Raw genomic sequence first — 20,590 nt, 5'->3', positions numbered from 1 at the left:
TCCCCAAAGCTTTCTTCTTTAACAGACGTAACACTGCAGTGAATCCCTCCTAAAGCACACTTCCCTCTCAGTGTTGGAAGCGTTATAGACGCAGAAAGTAAGTGCGGAACACCACTGGTGGTGAACCTCCAATATGTGTTTGGCAGGCTTAAGCGCCATAGCTTGCCCTTTACTCAAAGGACCTAATGTGCCCCTAGTTCGTCCCTGTTCTATCTTCATTCCAAAAGGAGAAACACTGTTATGAATGAGTACGCACCTGAAGTAGGTTCCCTGAGCAGATACCTTCCTACGCCTCCCCTCCAAGGGGCCTGTATGAGACACTTCATGATTGCTACCCAGACACATTGTAGAGTTTTCAACTGAGCACAGATGCATCCACTTCGTGAAAAATTACTGTAGCACAGTTCCCTTATATATTGGAAGTGTTTAAGAGAAGAGGTAGACACTGTGGAACATCACCGGTGTTGTAATTCCAGTATGCATCATAGAGGCCTAAGTGCCTTACCCTGTACTTCACTCACGGTTTGCAACGTTCTCTCTGTCCGTCCTTGTTCTATCATCTTTCCTCCACTGGAAAGACACTGTGAGAAGTGGCATTCCGCCTGAAGGAGTTTCCCTTAAACAGAACATGCTATAGTCTAACGGTTAGACGTCTGTGAATGGAAAGCTATGTGCGCCTATTGCGGTTACCACAGAGTCAGTCCCAAAAGCTTCCTTCTTTAACAAACGTAACACTGCAGTGAATCCCTCCTAAAGCACACTTCCCTCTCAGTGTAGGAAGCGTTTTAGACGCAGAAACCAAGTGCGGATCACCACTGGTGGTGAACATCAAATATGTGTTTGGTAGGCTTAAGCGCCATAGCCTGCCCTTTACTCACAGTACCTAATGTGCCCCTAGTCAGTCCCTGTTCTATCTGCATATCTCAAAGGAGAAACGCTGTTATGAATGAGTATGCAACTGAAGTAGGTTCGCTGCGCAGATACTTTCCTTTGCATCCCCTCTAAGGGGCCTGTAGGAGAGACTTCATGATTGCTAACCCGACACGTCCTAGAGTTTCCAACTGAGTACAGACGCATCCCTGTCGTGAGATATTACTGTAGCACCGTTCCCTCATATATTGGAAGTGTTTTGAGAGGTGGTAGACGCTGTGGAACATCCCAGGTGTAGAACTTCCAGTATGCATCATAGAGGCCTAAATGCCTTACCCTTTACTTCACCAAAGGGTTTAATATTCTCTGTGCTCCGTCCTTGTTCTATCTTCTTTCCTCCACTGGAAAGACAAAGTGAGAAATGACCTTCCGCATGAAGGAGTTTCCCTTAAACTGAATTTGCTATAGTCCAATGGTTAAACGTCTTTGAATGGAAAGCTATGTGCGCCTAATGCGGTTACCACAGAGTCAGTCCCAAAAGCTTCCTTCTTTAACAGACGTAACACTGCAGTGAATCCCTCCTAAAGCACACTTCCCTCTCAGTGTTGGAAGCGTTTTAGACGCAGAAACTAAGTGCGGATCACCACTGGTGGTGAACATCCAATATGTGTTTGTCAGGCTAAGCGCCATAGCCTGCCCTTTACTCACAGTACCTACTGTGCCCGTAGTCTTTCCCTTTTCTATCTTCATCTTCAAAGGAGAAACACTGTTACGAATCAGTAAGCACGTGAAGTACGTTCCCAGAGCAGATACCTTCCTCCGCATCCCCTCTAAGGGGTCTGTATGAGACACTTCATGACTGCTACCCAGACACGTCCTACACTTTCCAACTGAGCACAGACGCTTCCCTGTTGTGAGAACTTGCTGTAGAACAGTTCCCTCAAATATTGGAAGTGTTTTGAGAAGTGGTAGACACTGTGGAACATCCCAAGTGTTGAACTTCCAGTATGCATCATAGAGGCCTAAATGCCTGACCCTTTCCTTCACCAACGGGTTGTAACATTCTCTCTGCTCCGTCCTTGTTCTAGCTTCTTTCCTCCACTGGAAAGACACTGTTAGAAGGGACATTCCTCATGAAGATGTTTCCCTTACACAGAACTTGCTATAGTCCAACGGATAGACGTCAGAGACTGGAAAGCTATGTGCGCCTATTGTGGTTACCAAAGAGTCAGTCCCCAAAGCTTTCTTCTTTAACAGACGTAACACTGCAGTGAATCCCTCCTAAAGCACACTTCCCTCTCAGTGTTGGAAGCGTTATAGACGCAGAAACTAAGTGCGGAACACCACTGGTGGTGAACCTCCAATATGTGTTTGGCAGGCTTAAGCGCCATAGCTTGCCCTTTACTCAAAGGACCTAATGTGCCCCTAGTTCGTCCCTGTTCTATCTTCATTCCAAAAGGAGAAACACTGTTATGAATGAGTACGCACCTGAAGTAGGTTCCCTGAGCAGATACCTTCCTACGCCTCCCCTCCAAGGGGCCTGTATGAGACACTTCATGATTGCTACCCAGACACATTGTAGAATTTTCAACTGAGCACAGATGCATCTCTTTCGTGAAAAATTACTGTAGCACAGTTCCCTTTTATATTGGAAGTGTTTAAGAGAAGAGGTAGACACAGTGGAACATCACCGGTGTTGTAATTCCAGTATGCATTATAGAGGCCTAAGTGCCTTACCCTCTACTTCACTCACGGTTTGCAACGTTCTCTCTGTCCGTCCTTGTTCTATCATCTTTCCTCCACTGGAAAGACACTGTGAGAAGTGACATTCCGCCTGAAGGAGTTTCCCTTAAACAGAACATGCTATAGTCTAACGGTTAGACGTCTGTGAATGGAAAGCTATGTGCGCCTATTACGGTTACCACAGAGTCAGTCCCAAAAGCTTCCTTCTTTAACAGACGTAACACTGCAGTGAATCCCTCCTAAAGCACACTTCCCTCTCAGTGTAGGAAGCGTTTTAGACGCAGAAACCAAGTGAGGATCACCACTGGTGGTGAACATCCAATATGTGTTGCTATAGTCCAATGGTTAAACGTCTTTGAATGGAAAGCTATGTGCGCCTAATGCGGTTACCACAGAGTCAGTCCCAAAGGCTTCCTTCTTTAACAGACCTAACACTGCAGTGAATCCCTCCTAAAGCACACTTCCCTCTCAGTGTTGGAAGCGTTTTAGACTCAGAAACTAAGTGCGGATCACCACTGGTGGTGAACATCCAATATGTGTTTGTCAGGCTAAGCGCCATAGCCTGCCCTTTACTCACAGTACCTACTGTGCCCGTAGTCTTTCCCTTTTCTATCTTCATCTTCAATGGAGAAACACTGTTACGAATGAGTAAGCACGTGAAGTACGTTCCCAGAGCAGATACCTTCCTCCGCATCCCCTCTAAGGGGTCTGTATGAGACACTTCATGACTGCTACCCAGACACGTCCTACACTTTCCAACTGAGCACAGACGCTTCCCTGTTGTGAGAACTTGCTGTAGAACAGTTCCCTCAAATATTGGAAGTGTTTTGAGAAGTGGTAGACACTGTGGAACATCCCAAGTGTTGAACTTCCAGTATGCATCATAGAGGCCTAAATGCCTGACCCTTTCCTTCACCAACGGGTTGTAACATTCTCTCTGCTCCGTCCTTGTTCTATCTTCTTTCCTCCACTGGAAAGACACTGTTAGAAGGGACATTCCTCATGAAGATGTTTCCCTTACACAGAACTTGCTATAGTCCAACGGATAGACGTCAGAGACTGGAAAGCTATGTGCGCCTATTGTGGTTACCAAAGAGCCAGTCCCCAAAGCTTTCTTCTTTAACAGACGTAACACTGCAGTGAATCCCTCCTAAAGCACACTTCCCTCTCAGTGTTGGAAGCGTTATAGACGCAGAAACTAAGTGCGGAACACCACTGGTGGTGAACCTCCAATATGTGTTTGGCAGGCTTAAGCGCCATAGCTTGCCCTTTACTCAAAGGACCTAATGTGCCCCTAGTTCGTCCCTGTTCTATCTTCATTCCAAAAGGAGAAACACTGTTATGAATGAGTACGCACCTAAAGTAGGTTCCCTGAGCAGATACCTTCCTACGCCTCCCCTCCAAGGGGCCTGTATGAGACACTTCATGATTGCTACCCAGACACATTGTAGAGTTTTCAACTGAGCACAGATGCATCCCCTTCGTGAAAAATTACTGTAGCACAGTTCCTTATATATTGGAAGTGTTTAAGAGAAGAGGTAGACACTGTGGAACATCACCGGTGTTGTAATTCCAGTATGCATCATAGAGGCCTAAGTGCCTTACCCTGTACTTCACTCACGGTTTGCAACGTTCTCTCTGTCCGTCCTTGTTCTATCATCTTTCCTCCACTGGAAAGACACTGTGAGAAGTGACATTCCGCCTGAAGGAGTTTCCCTTAAACAGAACATGCTATAGTCTAACGGTTAGACGTCTGTGAATGGAAAGCTATGTGCGCCTATTGCGGTTACCACAGAGTCAGTCCCAAAAGCTTCCTTCTTTAACAAACGTAACACTGCAGTGAATCCCTCCTAAAGCACACTTCCCTCTCAGTGTAGGAAGCGTTTTAGACGCAGAAACCAAGTGCGGATCACCACTGGTGGTGAACATCAAATATGTGTTTGGTAGGCTTAAGCGCCATAGCCTGCCCTTTACTCACAGTACCTAATGTGCCCCTAGTCAGTCCCTGTTCTATCTGCATATCTCAAAGGAGAAACGCTGTTATGAATGAGTATGCAACTGAAGTAGGTTCGCTGCGCAGATACTTTCCTTTGCATCCCCTCTAAGGGGCCTGTAGGAGAGACTTCATGATTGCTAACCCGACACGTCCTAGAGTTTCCAACTGAGTACAGACGCATCCCTGTCGTGAGAACTTACTGTAGCACCGTTCCCTCATATATTGGAAGTGTTTTGAGAGGTGGTAGACGCTGTGGAACATCCCAGGTGTAGAACTTCCAGTATGCATCATAGAGGCCTAAATGCCTTACCCTTTACTTCACCAAAGGGTTTAATATTCTCTGTGCTCCGTCCTTGTTCTATCTTCTTTCCTCCACTGGAAAGACAAAGTGAGAAATGACCTTCCGCATGAAGGAGTTTCCCTTAAACTGAATTTGCTATAGTCCAATGGTTAAACGTCTTTGAATGGAAAGCTATGTGCGCCTAATGCGGTTACCACAGAGTCAGTCCCAAAAGCTTCCTTCTTTAAAAGACCTAACACTGCAGTGAATCCCTCCTAAAGCACACTTCCCTCTCAGTGTTGGAAGCGTTTTAGACGCAGAAACTAAGTGCGGATCACCCCTGGTGGTGAACATCCAATATGTGTTTGTCAAGCTAAGCGCCATAGCCTGCCCTTTACTCACAGTACCTACTGTGCCCGTAGTCTTTCCCTTTTCTGTCTTCATCTTCAAAGGAGAAACACTGTTACGAATGAGTAAGCACGTGAAGTACGTTCCCAGAGCAGATACCTTCCTCCGCATCCCCTCTAAGGGGTCTGTATGAGACACTTCATGACTGCTACCCAGACACGTCCTACACTTTCCAACTGAGCACAGACGCTTCCCTGTTGTGAGAACTTGCTGTAGAACAGTTCCCTCAAATATTGGAAGTGTTTTGAGAAGTGGTAGACACTGTGGAACATCCCAAGTGTTGAACTTCCAGTATGCATCATAGAGGCCTAAATGCCTGACCCTTTCCTTCACCAACGGGTTGTAACATTCTCTCTGCTCCGTCCTTGTTCTATCTTCTTTCCTCCACTGGAAAGACACTGTTAGAAGGGACATTCCTCATGAAGATGTTTCCCTTACACAGAACTTGCTATAGTCCAACGGATAGACGTCAGAGACTGGAAAGCTATGTGCGCCTATTGTGGTTACCAAAGAGTCAGTCCCCAAAGCTTTCTTCTTTAACAGACGTAACACTGCAGTGAATCCCTCCTAAAGCACACTTCCCTCTCAGTGTTGGAAGCGTTATAGACGCAGAAACTAAGTGCGGAACACCACTGGTGGTGAACCTCCAATATGTGTTTGGCAGGCTTAAGCGCCATAGCTTGCCCTTTACTCAAAGGACCTAATGTGCCCCTAGTTCGTCCCTGTTCTATCTTCATTCCAAAAGGAGAAACACTGTTATGAATGAGTACGCACCTGAAGTAGGTTCCCTGAGCAGATACCTTCCTACGCCTCCCCTCCAAGGGGCCTGTATGAGACACTTCATGATTGCTACCCAGACACATTGTAGAGTTTTCAACTGAGCACAGATGCATCCACTTCGTGAAAAATTACTGTAGCACAGTTCCCTTATATATTGGAAGTGTTTAAGAGAAGAGGTAGACACTGTGGAACATCACCGGTGTTGTAATTCCAGTATGCATCATAGAGGCCTAAGTGCCTTACCCTGTACTTCACTCACGGTTTGCAACGTTCTCTCTGTCCGTCCTTTTTCTATCATCTTTCCTCCACTGGAAAGACACTGTGAGAAGTGACATTCCGCCTGAAGGAGTTTCCCTTAAACAGAACATGCTATAGTCTAACGGTTAGACGTCTGTGAATGGAAAGCTATGTGCGCCTATTGCGGTTACCACAGAGTCAGTCCCAAAAGCTTCCTTCTTTAACAAACGTAACACTGCAGTGAATCCCTCCTAAAGCACACTTCCCTCTCAGTGTAGGAAGCGTTTTAGACGCAGAAACCAAGTGCGGATCACCACTGGTGGTGAACATCAAATATGTGTTTGGTAGGCTTAAGCGCCATAGCCTGCCCTTTACTCACAGTACCTAATGTGCCCCTAGTCAGTCCCTGTTCTATCTGCATATCTCAAAGGAGAAACGCTGTTATGAATGAGTATGCAACTGAAGTAGGTTCGCTGCGCAGATACTTTCCTTTGCATCCCCTCTAAGGGGCCTGTAGGAGAGACTTCATGATTGCTAACCCGACACGTCCTAGAGTTTCCAACTGAGTACAGACGCATCCCTGTCGTGAGATATTACTGTAGCACCGTTCCCTCATATATTGGAAGTGTTTTGAGAGGTGGTAGACGCTGTGGAACATCCCAGGTGTAGAACTTCCAGTATGCATCATAGAGGCCTAAATGCCTTACCCTTTACTTCACCAAAGGGTTTAATATTCTCTGTGCTCCGTCCTTGTTCTATCTTCTTTCCTCCACTGGAAAGACAAAGTGAGAAATGACCTTCCGCATGAAGGAGTTTCCCTTAAACTGAATTTGCTATAGTCCAATGGTTAAACGTCTTTGAATGGAAAGCTATGTGCGCCTAATGCGGTTACCACAGAGTCAGTCCCAAAAGCTTCCTTCTTTAACAGACGTAACACTGCAGTGAATCCCTCCTAAAGCACAATTCCCTCTCAGTGTAGGAAGCGTTTTAGACGCAGAAACCAAGTGAGGATCACCACTGGTGGTGAACATCCAATATGTGTTGCTATAGTCCAATGGTTAAACGTCTTTGAATGGAAAGCTATGTGCGCCTAATGCGGTTACCACAGAGTCAGTCCCAAAAGCTTCCTTCTTTAACAGACCTAACACTGCAGTGAATCCCTCCTAAAGCACACTTCCCTCTCAGTGTTGGAAGCGTTTTAGACTCAGAAACTAAGTGCGGATCACCACTGGTGTTGAACATCCAATATGTGTTTGTCAGGCTAAGCGCCATAGCCTGCCCTTTACTCACAGTACCTACTGTGCCCGTAGTCTTTCCCTTTTCTATCTTCATCTTCAATGGAGAAACACTGTTACGAATGAGTAAGCACGTGAAGTACGTTCCCAGAGCAGATACCTTCCTCCGCATCCCCTCTAAGGGGTGTGTATGAGATACTTCATGACTGCTACCCAGACACGTCCTACACTTTCCAACTGAGCACAGACGCTTCCCTGTTGTGAGAACTTGCTGTAGAACAGTTCCCTCAAATATTGGAAGTGTTTTGAGAAGTGGTAGACACTGTGGAACATCCCAAGTGTTGAACTTCCAGTATGCATCATAGAGGCCTAAATGCCTGACCCTTTCCTTCACCAACGGGTTGTAACATTCTCTCTGCTCCGTCCTTGTTCTATCTTCTTTCCTCCACTGGAAAGACACTGTTAGAAGGGACATTCCTCATGAAGATGTTTCCCTTACACAGAACTTGCTATAGTCCAACGGATAGACGTCAGAGACTGGAAAGCTATGTGCGCCTATTGTGGTTACCAAAGAGCCAGTCCCCAAAGCTTTCTTCTTTAACAGACGTAACACTGCAGTGAATCCCTCCTAAAGCACACTTCCCTCTCAGTGTTGGAAGCGTTATAGACGCAGAAACTAAGTGCGGAACACCACTGGTGGTGAACCTCCAATATGTGTTTGGCAGGCTTAAGCGCCATAGCTTGCCCTTTACTCAAAGGACCTAATGTGCCCCTAGTTCGTCCCTGTTCTATCTTCATTCCAAAAGGAGAAACACTGTTATGAATGAGTACGCACCTAAAGTAGGTTCCCTGAGCAGATACCTTCCTACGCCTCCCCTCCAAGGGGCCTGTATGAGACACTTCATGATTGCTACCCAGACACATTGTAGAGTTTTCAACTGAGCACAGATGCATCCCCTTCGTGAAAAATTACTGTAGCACAGTTCCTTATATATTGGAAGTGTTTAAGAGAAGAGGTAGACACTGTGGAACATCACCGGTGTTGTAATTCCAGTATGCATCATAGAGGCCTAAGTGCCTTACCCTGTACTTCACTCACGGTTTGCAACGTTCTCTCTGTCCGTCCTTGTTCTATCATCTTTCCTCCACTGGAAAGACACTGTGAGAAGTGACATTCCGCCTGAAGGAGTTTCCCTTAAACAGAACATGCTATAGTCTAACGGTTAGACGTCTGTGAATGGAAAGCTATGTGCGCCTATTGCGGTTACCACAGAGTCAGTCCCAAAAGCTTCCTTCTTTAACAAACGTAACACTGCAGTGAATCCCTCCTAAAGCACACTTCCCTCTCAGTGTAGGAAGCGTTTTAGACGCAGAAACCAAGTGCGGATCACCACTGGTGGTGAACATCAAATATGTGTTTGGTAGGCTTAAGCGCCATAGCCTGCCCTTTACTCACAGTACCTAATGTGCCCCTAGTCAGTCCCTGTTCTATCTGCATATCTCAAAGGAGAAACGCTGTTATGAATGAGTATGCAACTGAAGTAGGTTCGCTGCGCAGATACTTTCCTTTGCATCCCCTCTAAGGGGCCTGTAGGAGAGACTTCATGATTGCTAACCCGACACGTCCTAGAGTTTCCAACTGAGTACAGACGCATCCCTGTCGTGAGATATTACTGTAGCACCGTTCCCTCATATATTGGAAGTGTTTTGAGAGGTGGTAGACGCTGTGGAACATCCCAGGTGTAGAACTTCCAGTATGCATTATAGAGGCCTAAATGCCTTACCCTTTACTTCACCAAAGGGTTTAATATTCTCTGTGCTCCGTCCTTGTTCTATCTTCTTTCCTCCACTGGAAAGACAAAGTGAGAAATGACCTTCCGCATGAAGGAGTTTCCCTTAAACTGAATTTGCTATAGTCCAATGGTTAAACGTCTTTGAATGGAAAGCTATGTGCGCCTAATGCGGTTACCACAGAGTCAGTCCCAAAAGCTTCCTTCTTTAAAAGACCTAACACTGCAGTGAATCCCTCCTAAAGCACACTTCCCTCTCAGTGTTGGAAGCGTTTTAGACGCAGAAACTAAGTGCGGATCACCCCTGGTGGTGAACATCCAATATGTGTTTGTCAAGCTAAGCGCCATAGCCTGCCCTTTACTCACAGTACCTACTGTGCCCGTAGTCTTTCCCTTTTCTGTCTTCATCTTCAAAGGAGAAACACTGTTACGAATGAGTAAGCACGTGAAGTACGTTCCCAGAGCAGATACCTTCCTCCGCATCCCCTCTAAGGGGTCTGTATGAGACACTTCATGACTGCTACCCAGACACGTCCTACACTTTCCAACTGAGCACAGACGCTTCCCTGTTGTGAGAACTTGCTGTAGAACAGTTCCCTCAAATATTGGAAGTGTTTTGAGAAGTGGTAGACACTGTGGAACATCCCAAGTGTTGAACTTCCAGTATGCATCATAGAGGCCTAAATGCCTGACCCTTTCCTTCACCAACGGGTTGTAACATTCTCTCTGCTCCGTCCTTGTTCTATCTTCTTTCCTCCACTGGAAAGACACTGTTAGAAGGGACATTCCTCATGAAGATGTTTCTCTTACACAGAACTTGCTATAGTCCAACGGATAGACGTCAGAGACTGGAAAGCTATGTGCGCCTATTGTGGTTACCAAAGAGTCAGTCCCCAAAGCTTTCTTCTTTAACAGACGTAACACTGCAGTGAATCCCTCCTAAAGCACACTTCCCTCTCAGTGTTGGAAGCGTTATAGACGCAGAAACTAAGTGCGGAACACCACTGGTGGTGAACCTCCAATATGTGTTTGGCAGGCTTAAGCGCCATAGCTTGCCCTTTACTCAAAGGACCTAATGTGCCCCTAGTTCGTCCCTGTTCTATCTTCATTCCAAAAGGAGAAACACTGTTATGAATGAGTACGCACCTAAAGTAGGTTCCCTGAGCAGATACCTTCCTACGCCTCCCCTCCAAGGGGCCTGTATGAGACACTTCATGATTGCTACCCAGACACATTGTAGAGTTTTCAACTGAGCACAGATGCATCTCTTTCGTGAAAAATTACTGTAGCACAGTTCCCTTATATATTGGAAGTGTTTAAGAGAAGAGGTAGACACAGTGGAACATCACCGGTGTTGTAATTCCAGTATGCATCATAGAGGCCTAAGTGCCTTACCCTCTACTTCACTCACGGTTTGCAACGTTCTCTCTGTCCGTCCTTGTTCTATCATCTTTCCTCCACTGGAAAGACACTGTGAGAAGTGACATTCCGCCTGAAGGAGTTTCCCTTAAACAGAACATGCTATAGTCTAACGGTTAGACGTCTGTGAATGGAAAGCTATGTGCGCCTATTACGGTTACCACAGAGTCAGTCCCAAAAGCTTCCTTCTTTAACAGACGTAACACTGCAGTGAATCCCTCCTAAAGCACACTTCCCTCTCAGTGTAGGAAGCGTTTTAGACGCAGAAACCAAGTGAGGATCACCACTGGTGGTGAACATCCAATATGTGTTGCTATAGTCCAATGGTTAAACGTCTTTGAATGGAAAGCTATGTGCGCCTAATGCGTTTACCACAGTCAGTCCCAAAAGCTTCCTTCTTTAAAAGACCTAACACTGCAGTGAATCCCTCCTAAAGCACACTTCCCTCTCAGTGTTGGAAGCGTTTTAGACGCAGAAACTAAGTGCGGATCACCACTGGTGGTGAACATCCAATATGTGTTTGTCAGGTTAAGTGCCATAGCCTGCCCTTTACTCACAGTACCTACTGTGCCCGTAGTCTTTCCCTTTTCTATCTTCATCTTCAAAGGAGAAACACTGTTACGAATGAGTAAGCACGTGAAGTACGTTCCCAGAGCAGATACCTTCCTCCGCATCCCCTCTAAGGGGTGTGTATGAGACACTTCATGACTGCTACCCAGACACGTCCTACACTTTCCAACTGAGCACAGACGCTTCCCTGTTGTGAGAACTTGCTGTAGAACAGTTCCCTCAAATATTGGAAGTGTTTTGAGAAGTGGTAGACACTGTGGAACATCCCAAGTGTTGAACTTCCAGTATGCATCATAGAGGCCTAAATGCCTGACCCTTTCCTTCACCAACGGGTTGTAACATTCTCTCTGCTCCGTCCTTGTTCTATCTTCTTTCCTCCACTGGAAAGACACTGTTAGAAGGGACATTCCTCATGAAGATGTTTCCCTTACACAGAACTTGCTATAGTCCAACGGATAGACGTCAGAGACTGGAAAGCTATGTGCGCCTATTGTGGTTACCAAAGAGTCAGTCCCCAAAGCTTTCTTCTTTAACAGACGTAACACTGCAGTGAATCCCTCCTAAAGCACACTTCCCTCTCAGTGTTGGAAGCGTTATAGACGCAGAAACTAAGTGCGGAACACCACTGGTGGTGAACCTCCAATATGTGTTTGGCAGGCTTAAGCGCCATAGCTTGCCCTTTACTCAAAGGACCTAATGTGCCCCTAGTTCGTCCCTGTTCTATCTTCATTCCAAAAGGAGAAACACTGTTATGAATGAGTACTCACCTAAAGTAGGTTCCCTCAGCAGATACCTTCCTACGCCTCCCCTCCAAGGGGCCTGTATGAGACACTTCATGATTGCTACCCAGACACATTGTAGAGTTTTCAACTGAGCACAGATGCATCCCCTTCGTGAAAAATTACTGTAGCACAGTTCCCTTATATATTGGAAGTGTTTAAGAGAAGAGGTAGACACAGTGGAACATCACCGGTGTTGTAATTCCAGTATGCATCATAGAGGCCTAAGTGCCTTACCCTCTACTTCACTCACGGTTTGCAACGTTCTCTCTGTCCGTCCTTGTTCTATCATCTTTTCTCCACTGGAAAGACACTGTGAGAAGTGACACTCCGCCTGAAGGAGTTTCCCTTAAACAGAACATGCTATAGTCTAACGGTTAGACGTCTGTGAATGGAAAGCTATGTGCGCCTATTACGGTTAACACAGAGTCAGTCCCAAAAGCTTCCTTCTTTAACAGACGTAACACTGCAGTGAATCCCTCCTAAAGCACAATTCCCTCTCAGTGTAGGAAGCGTTTTAGACGCAGAAACCAAGTGAGGATCACCACTGGTGGTGAACATCCAATATGTGTTGCTATAGTCCAATGGTTAAACGTCTTTGAATGGAAAGCTATGTGCGCCTAATGCGGTTACCACAGAGTCAGTCCCAAAAGCTTCCTTCTTTAACAGACCTAACACTGCAGTGAATCCCTCCTAAAGCACACTTCCCTCTCAGTGTTGGAAGCGTTTTAGACTCAGAAACTAAGTGCGGATCACCACTGGTGGTGAACATCCAATATGTGTTTGTCAGGCTAAGCGCCATAGCCTGCCCTTTACTCACAGTACCTACTGTGCCCGTAGTCTTTCCCTTTTCTATCTTCATCTTCAATGGAGAAACACTGTTACGAATCAGTAAGCACGTGAAGTACGTTCCCAGAGCAGATACCTTCCTCCGCATCCCCTCTAAGGGGTGTGTATGAGACACTTCATGACTGCTACCCAGACACGTCCTACACTTTCCAACTGAGCACAGACGCTTCCCTGTTGTGAGAACTTGCTGTAGAACAGTTCCCTCAAATATTGGAAGTGTTTTGAGAAGTGGTAGACACTGTGGAACATCCCAAGTGTTGAACTTCCAGTATGCATCATAGAGGCCTAAATGCCTGACCCTTTCCTTCACCAACGGGTTGTAACATTCTCTCTGCTCCGTCCTTGTTCTATCTTCTTTCCTCCACTGGAAAGACACTGTTAGAAGGGACATTCCTCATGAAGATGTTTCCCTTACACAGAACTTGCTATAGTCCAACGGATAGACGTCAGAGACTGGAAAGCTATGTGCGCCTATTGTGGTTACCAAAGAGTCAGTCCCCAAAGCTTTCTTCTTTAACAGACGTAACACTGCAGTGAATCCCTCCTAAAGCACACTTCCCTCTCAGTGTTGGAAGCGTTATAGACGCAGAAACTAAGTGCGGAACACCACTGGTGGTGAACCTCCAATATGTGTTTGGCAGGCTTAAGCGCCATAGCTTGCCCTTTACTCAAAGGACCTAATGTGCCCCTAGTTCGTCCCTGTTCTATCTTCATTCCAAAAGGAGAAACACTGTTATGAATGAGTACGCACCTGAAGTAGGTTCCCTGAGCAGATACCTTCCTACGCCTCCCCTCCAAGGGGCCTGTATGAGACACTTCATGATTGCTACCCAGACACATTGTAGAGTTTTCAACTGAGCACAGATGCATCCCCTTCGTGAAAAATTACTGTAGCACAGTTCCCTTATATATTGGAAGTGTTTAAGAGAAGAGGTAGACACTGTGGAACATCACCGGTGTTGTAATTCCAGTATGCATCATAGAGGCCTAAGTGCCTTACCCTGTACTTCACTCACGGTTTGCAACGTTCTCTCTGTCCGTCCTTGTTCTATCATCTTTCCTCCACTGGAAAGACACTGTGAGAAGTGACATTCCGCCTGAAGGAGTTTCCCTTAAACAGAACATGCTATAGTCTAACGGTTAGACGTCTGTGAATGGAAAGCTATGTGCGCCTATAACGGTTACCACAGAGTCAGTCCCAAAAGCTTCCTTCTTTAACAGACGTAACACTGCAGTGAATCCCTCCTAAAGTACACTTCCCTCTCAGTGTAGGAAGCGTTTTAGACGCAGAAACCAAGTGAGGATCACCACTGGTGGTGAACATCCAATATGTGTTTCTATAGTCCAATGGTTAAACGTCTTTGAATGGAAAGCTATGTGCGCCTAATGCGGTTACCACAGAGTCAGTCCCAAAAGCTTCCTTCTTTAAAAGACCTAACACTGCAGTGAATCCCTCCTAAAGCACACTTCCCTCTCAGTGTTGGAAGCGTTTTAGACGCAGAAACTAAGTGCGGATCACCACTGGTGGTGAACATCCAATATGTGTTTGTCAGGCTAAGCGCCATAGCCTGCCCTTTACTCACAGTACCTACTGTGCCCGTAGTCTTTCCCTTTTCTATCTTCATCTTCAAAGGAGAAACACTGTTACGAATCAGTAAGCACGTGAAGTACGTTCCCAGAGCAGATACCTTCCTCCGCATCCCCTCTAAGGGGTCTGTATGAGACACTTCATGACTGCTACCCAGACACGTCCTACACTTTCCAACTGAGCACAGACGCTTCCCTGTTGTGAGAACTTGCTGTAGAACAGTTCCCTCAAATATTGGAAGTGTTTTGAGAAGTGGTAGACACTGTGGAACATCCCAAGTGTTGAACTTCCAGTATGCATCATAGAGGCCTAAATGCCTGACCCTTTCCTTCACCAACGGGTTGTAACATTCTCTCTGCTCCGTCCTTGTTCTAGCTTCTTTCCTCCACTGGAAAGACACTGTTAGAAGGGACATTCCTCATGAAGATGTTTCCCTTACACAGAACTTGCTATAGTCCAACGGATAGACGTCAGAGACTGGAAAGCTATGTGCGCCTATTGTGGTTACCAAAGAGTCAGTCCCCAAAGCTTTCTTCTTTAACAGACGTAACACTGCAGTGAATCCCTCCTAAAGCACACTTCCCTCTCAGTGTTGGAAGCGTTATAGACGCAGAAACTAAGTGCGGAACACCACTGGTGGTGAACCTCCAATATGTGTTTGGCAGGCTTAAGCGCCATAGCTTGCCCTTTACTCAAAGGACCTAATGTGCCCCTAGTTCGTCCCTGTTCTATCTTCATTCCAAAAGGAGAAACACTGTTATGAATGAGTACACACCTGAAGTAGGTTCCCTGAGCAGATACCTTCCTACGCCTCCCCTCCAAGGGGCCTGTATGAGACACTTCATGATTGCTACCCAGACACATTGTAGAGTTTTCAACTGAGCACAGATGCATCCCCTTCGTGAAAAATTACTGTAGCACAGTTCCCTTATATACTGGAAGTGTTTAAGAGAAGAGGTAGACACTGTGGAACATCACCGGTGTTGTAATTCCAGTATGCATCATAGAGGCCTAAGTGCCTTACCCTCTACTTCACTCACGGTTTGCAACGTTCTCTCTGTCCGTCCTTGTTCTATCATCTTTTCTCCACTGGAAAGACACTGTGAGAAGTGACATTCCGCCTGAAGGAGTTTCCCTTAAACAGAACATGCTATAGTCTAACGGTTAGACGTCTGTGAATGGAAAGCTATGTGCGCCTATTGCGGTTACCACAGAGTCAGTCCCAAAAGCTTCCTTCTTTAACAGACGTAACACTGCAGTGAATCCCTCCTAAAGCACACTTCCCTCTCAGTGTAGGAAGCGTTTTAGACGCAAAAACCAAGTGCGGATCACCACTGGTGGTGAACATCCAATATGTGTTTGGTAGGCTTAAGCGCCATAGCCTGCCCTTTACTCACAGTACCTAATGTGCCCCTAGTCAGTCCCTGTTCTATCTGCATATCTCAAAGGAGAAACGCTGTTATGAATGAGTATGCAACTGAAGTAGGTTCGCTGCGCAGATACTTTCCTTTGCATCCCCTCTAAGGGACCTGTAGGAGAGACTTCATGATTGCTAACCCGACACGTCCTAGAGTTTCCAACTGAGTACAGACGCATCCCTGTCGTGAGATATTACTGTAGCACCGTTCCCTCATATATTGGAAGTGTTTTGAGAGGTGGTAGACGCTGTGGAACATCCCAGGTGTAGAACTTCCAGTATGCATCATAGAGGCCTAAATGCCTTACCCTTTACTTCACCAAAGGGTTTAATATTCTCTGTGCTCCGTCCTTGTTCTATCTTCTTTCCTCCACTGGAAAGACAAAGTGAGAAATGACCTTCCGCATGAAGGAGTTTCCCTTAAACTGAATTTGCTATAGTCCAATGGTTAAACGTCTTTGAATGGAAAGCTATGTGCGCCTAATGCGGTTACCACAGAGTCAGTCCCAAAAGCTTCCTTCTTTAAAAGACCTAACACTGCAGTGAATCCCTCCTAAAGCACACTTCCCTCTCAGTGTTGGAAGCGTTTTAGACGCAGAAACTAAGTGCGGATCACCACTGGTGGTGAACATCCAATATGTGTTTGTCAGGCTAAGCGCCATAGCCTGCCCTTTACTCACAGTACCTACTGTGCCCGTAGTCTTTCCCTTTTCTATCTTCATCTTCAAAGGACAAACACTGTTACGAATGAGTAAGCACGTGAAGTACGTTCCCAGAGCAGATACCTTCCTCCGCATCCCCTCTAAGGGGTCTGTATGAGACACTTCATGACTGCTACCCAGACACGTCCTACACTTTCCAACTGAGCACAGACGCTTCCCTGTTGTGAGAACTTGCTGTAGAACAGTTCCCTCAAATATTGGTAGTGTTTTGAGAAGTGGTAGACATTGTGGAACATCCCAAGTGTTGAACTTCCAGTATGCATCATAGAGGCCTAAATGCCTGACCCTTTCCTTCACCAACGGGTTGTAACATTCTCTCTGCTCCGTCCTTGTTCTAGCTTCTTTCCTCCACTGGAAAGACACTGTTAGAAGGGACATTCCTCATGAAGATGTTTCCCTTACACAGAACTTGCTATAGTCCAACGGATAGACGTCAGAGACTGGAAAGCTATGTGCGCCTATTGTGGTTACCAAAGAGTCAGTCCCCAAAGCTTTCTTCTTTAACAGACGTAACACTGCAGTGAATCCCTCCTAAAGCACACTTCCCTCTCAGTGTTGGAAGCGTTATAGACGCAGAAACTAAGTGCGGAACACCACTGGTGGTGAACCTCCAATATGTGTTTGGCAGGCTTAAGCGCCATAGCTTGCCCTTTACTCAAAGGACCTAATGTGCCCCTAGTTCGTCCCTGTTCTATCTTCATTCCAAAAGGAGAAACACTGTTATGAATGAGTACGCACCTAAAGTAGGTTCCCTGAGCAGATACCTTCCTACGCCTCCCCTCCAAGGGGCCTGTATGAGACACTTCATGATTGCTACCCAGACACATTGTAGAATTTTCAACTGAGCACAGATGCATCTCTTTCGTGAAAAATTACTGTAGCACAGTTCCCTTTTATATTGGAAGTGTTTAAGAGAAGAGGTAGACACAGTGGAACATCACCGGTGTTGTAATTCCAGTATGCATCATAGAGGCCTAAGTGCCTTACCCTCTACTTCACTCACGGTTTGCAACGTTCTCTCTGTCCGTCCTTGTTCTATCATCTTTCCTCCACTGGAAAGACACTGTGAGAAGTGACATTCCGCCTGAAGGAGTTTCCCTTAAACAGAACATGCTATAGTCTAACGGTTAGACGTCTGTGAATGGAAAGCTATGTGCGCCTATTACGGTTACCACAGAGTCAGTCCCAAAAGCTTCCTTCTTTAACAGACGTAACACTGCAGTGAATCCCTCCTAAAGCACACTTCCCTCTCAGTGTAGGAAGCGTTTTAGACGCAGAAACCAAGTGAGGATCACCACTGGTGGTGAACATCCAATATGTGTTGCTATAGTCCAATGGTTAAACGTCTTTGAATGGAAAGCTATGTGCGCCTAATGCGGTTACCACAGAGTCAGTCCCAAAAGCTTCCTTCTTTAAAAGACCTAACACTGCAGTGAATCCCTCCTAAAGCACACTTCCCTCTCAGTGTTGGAAGCGTTTTAGACGCAGAAACTAAGTGCGGATCACCACTGGTGGTGAACATCCAATATGTGTTTGTCAGGCTAAGCGCCATAGCCTGCCCTTTACTCACAGTACCTACTGTGCCCGTAGTCTTTCCCTTTTCTATCTTCATCTTCAAAGGACAAACACTGTTACGAATCAGTAAGCACGTGAAGTACGTTCCCAGAGCAGATACCTTCCTCCGCATCCCCTCTAAGGGGTCTGTATGAGACACTTCATGACTGCTACCCAGACACGTCCTACACTTTCCAACTGAGCACAGACGCTTCCCTGTTGTGAGAACTTGCTGTAGAACAGTTCCCTCAAATATTGGAAGTGTTTTGAGAAGTGGTAGACACTGTGGAACATCCCAAGTGTTGAACTTCCAGTATGCATCATTGAGGCCTAAATGCCTGACCCTTTCCTTCACCAACGGGTTGTAACATTCTCTCTGCTCCGTCCTTGTTCTAGCTTCTTTCCTCCACTGGAAAGACACTGTTAGAAGGGACATTCCTCATGAAGATGTTTCCCATACACAGAACTTGCTATAGTCCAACGGATAGACGTCAGAGACTGGAAAGCTATGTGCGCCTATTGTGGTTACCAAAGAGTCAGTCCCCAAAGCTTTCTTCTTTAACAGACGTAACACTGCAGTGAATCCCTCCTAAAGCACACTTCCCTCTCAGTGTTGGAAGCGTTATAGACGCAGAAACTAAGTGCGGAACACCACTGGTGGTGAACCTCCAATATGTGTTTGGCAGGCTTAAGCGCCATAGCTTGCCCTTTACTCAAAGGACCTAATGTGCCCCTAGTTCGTCCCTGTTCTATCTTCATTCCAAAAGGAGAAACACTGTTATGAATGAGTACTCACCTAAAGTAGGTTCCCTCAGCAGATACCTTCCTACGCCTCCCCTCCAAGGGGCCTGTATGAGACACTTCATGATTGCTACCCAGACACATTGTAGAGTTTTCAACTGAGCACAGATGCATCCCCTTCGTGAAAAATTACTGTAGCACAGTTCCCTTATATATTGGAAGTGTTTAAGAGAAGAGGTAGACACTGTGGAACATCACCGGTGTTGTAATTCCAGTATGCATCATAGAGGCCTAAGTGCCTTACCCTCTACTTCACTCACGGTTTGCAACGTTCTCTCTGTCCGTCCTTGTTCTATCATCTTTTCTCCACTGGAAAGACACTGTGAGAAGTGACACTCCGCCTGAAGGAGTTTCCCTTAAACAGAACATGCTATAGTCTAACGGTTAGACGTCTGTGAATGGAAAGCTATGTGCGCCTATTACGGTTAACACAGAGTCAGTCCCAAAAGCTTCCTTCTTTAACAGACGTAACACTGCAGTGAATCCCTCCTAAAGCACAATTCCCTCTCAGTGTAGGAAGCGTTTTAGACGCAGAAACCAAGTGAGGATCACCACTGGTGGTGAACATCCAATATGTGTTGCTATAGTCCAATGGTTAAACGTCTTTGAATGGAAAGCTATGTGCGCCTAATGCGGTTACCACAGAGTCAGTCCCAAAAGCTTCCTTCTTTAACAGACCTAACACTGCAGTGAATCCCTCCTAAAGCACACTTCCCTCTCAGTGTTGGAAGCGTTTTAGACTCAGAAACTAAGTGCGGATCACCACTGGTGGTGAACATCCAATATGTGTTTGTCAGGCTAAGCGCCATAGCCTGCCCTTTACTCACAGTACCTACTGTGCCCGTAGTCTTTCCCTTTTCTATCTTCATCTTCAATGGAGAAACACTGTTACGAATCAGTAAGCACGTGAAGTACGTTCCCAGAGCAGATACCTTCCTCCGCATCCCCTCTAAGGGGTGTGTATGAGACACTTCATGACTGCTACCCAGACACGTCCTACACTTTCCAACTGAGCACAGACGCTTCCCTGTTGTGAGAACTTGCTGTAGAACAGTTCCCTCAAATATTGGAAGTGTTTTGAGAAGTGGTAGACACTGTGGAACATCCCAAGTGTTGAACTTCCAGTATGCATCATAGAGGCCTAAATGCCTGACCCTTTCCTTCACCAACGGGTTGTAACATTCTCTCTGCTCCGTCCTTGTTCTATCTTCTTTCCTCCACTGGAAAGACACTGTTAGAAGGGACATTCCTCATGAAGATGTTTCCCTTACACAGAACTTGCTATAGTCCAACGGATAGACGTCAGAGACTGGAAAGCTATGTGCGCCTATTGTGGTTACCAAAGAGTCAGTCCCCAAAGCTTTCTTCTTTAACAGACGTAACACTGCAGTGAATCCCTCCTAAAGCACACTTCCCTCTCAGTGTTGGAAGCGTTATAGACGCAGAAACTAAGTGCGGAACACCACTGGTGGTGAACCTCCAATATGTGTTTGGCAGGCTTAAGCGCCATAGCTTGCCCTTTACTCAAAGGACCTAATGTGCCCCTAGTTCG

Source organism: Neovison vison, chromosome 14 (assembly GCF_020171115.1).
Source record: "Neovison vison isolate M4711 chromosome 14, ASM_NN_V1, whole genome shotgun sequence".
NCBI classification, from domain to species: Eukaryota; Metazoa; Chordata; class Mammalia; order Carnivora; family Mustelidae; genus Neogale; species Neogale vison.
The sequence above is the reverse complement of the archived record's forward strand: the minus strand, read 5'-3'. Positions refer to the sequence as shown.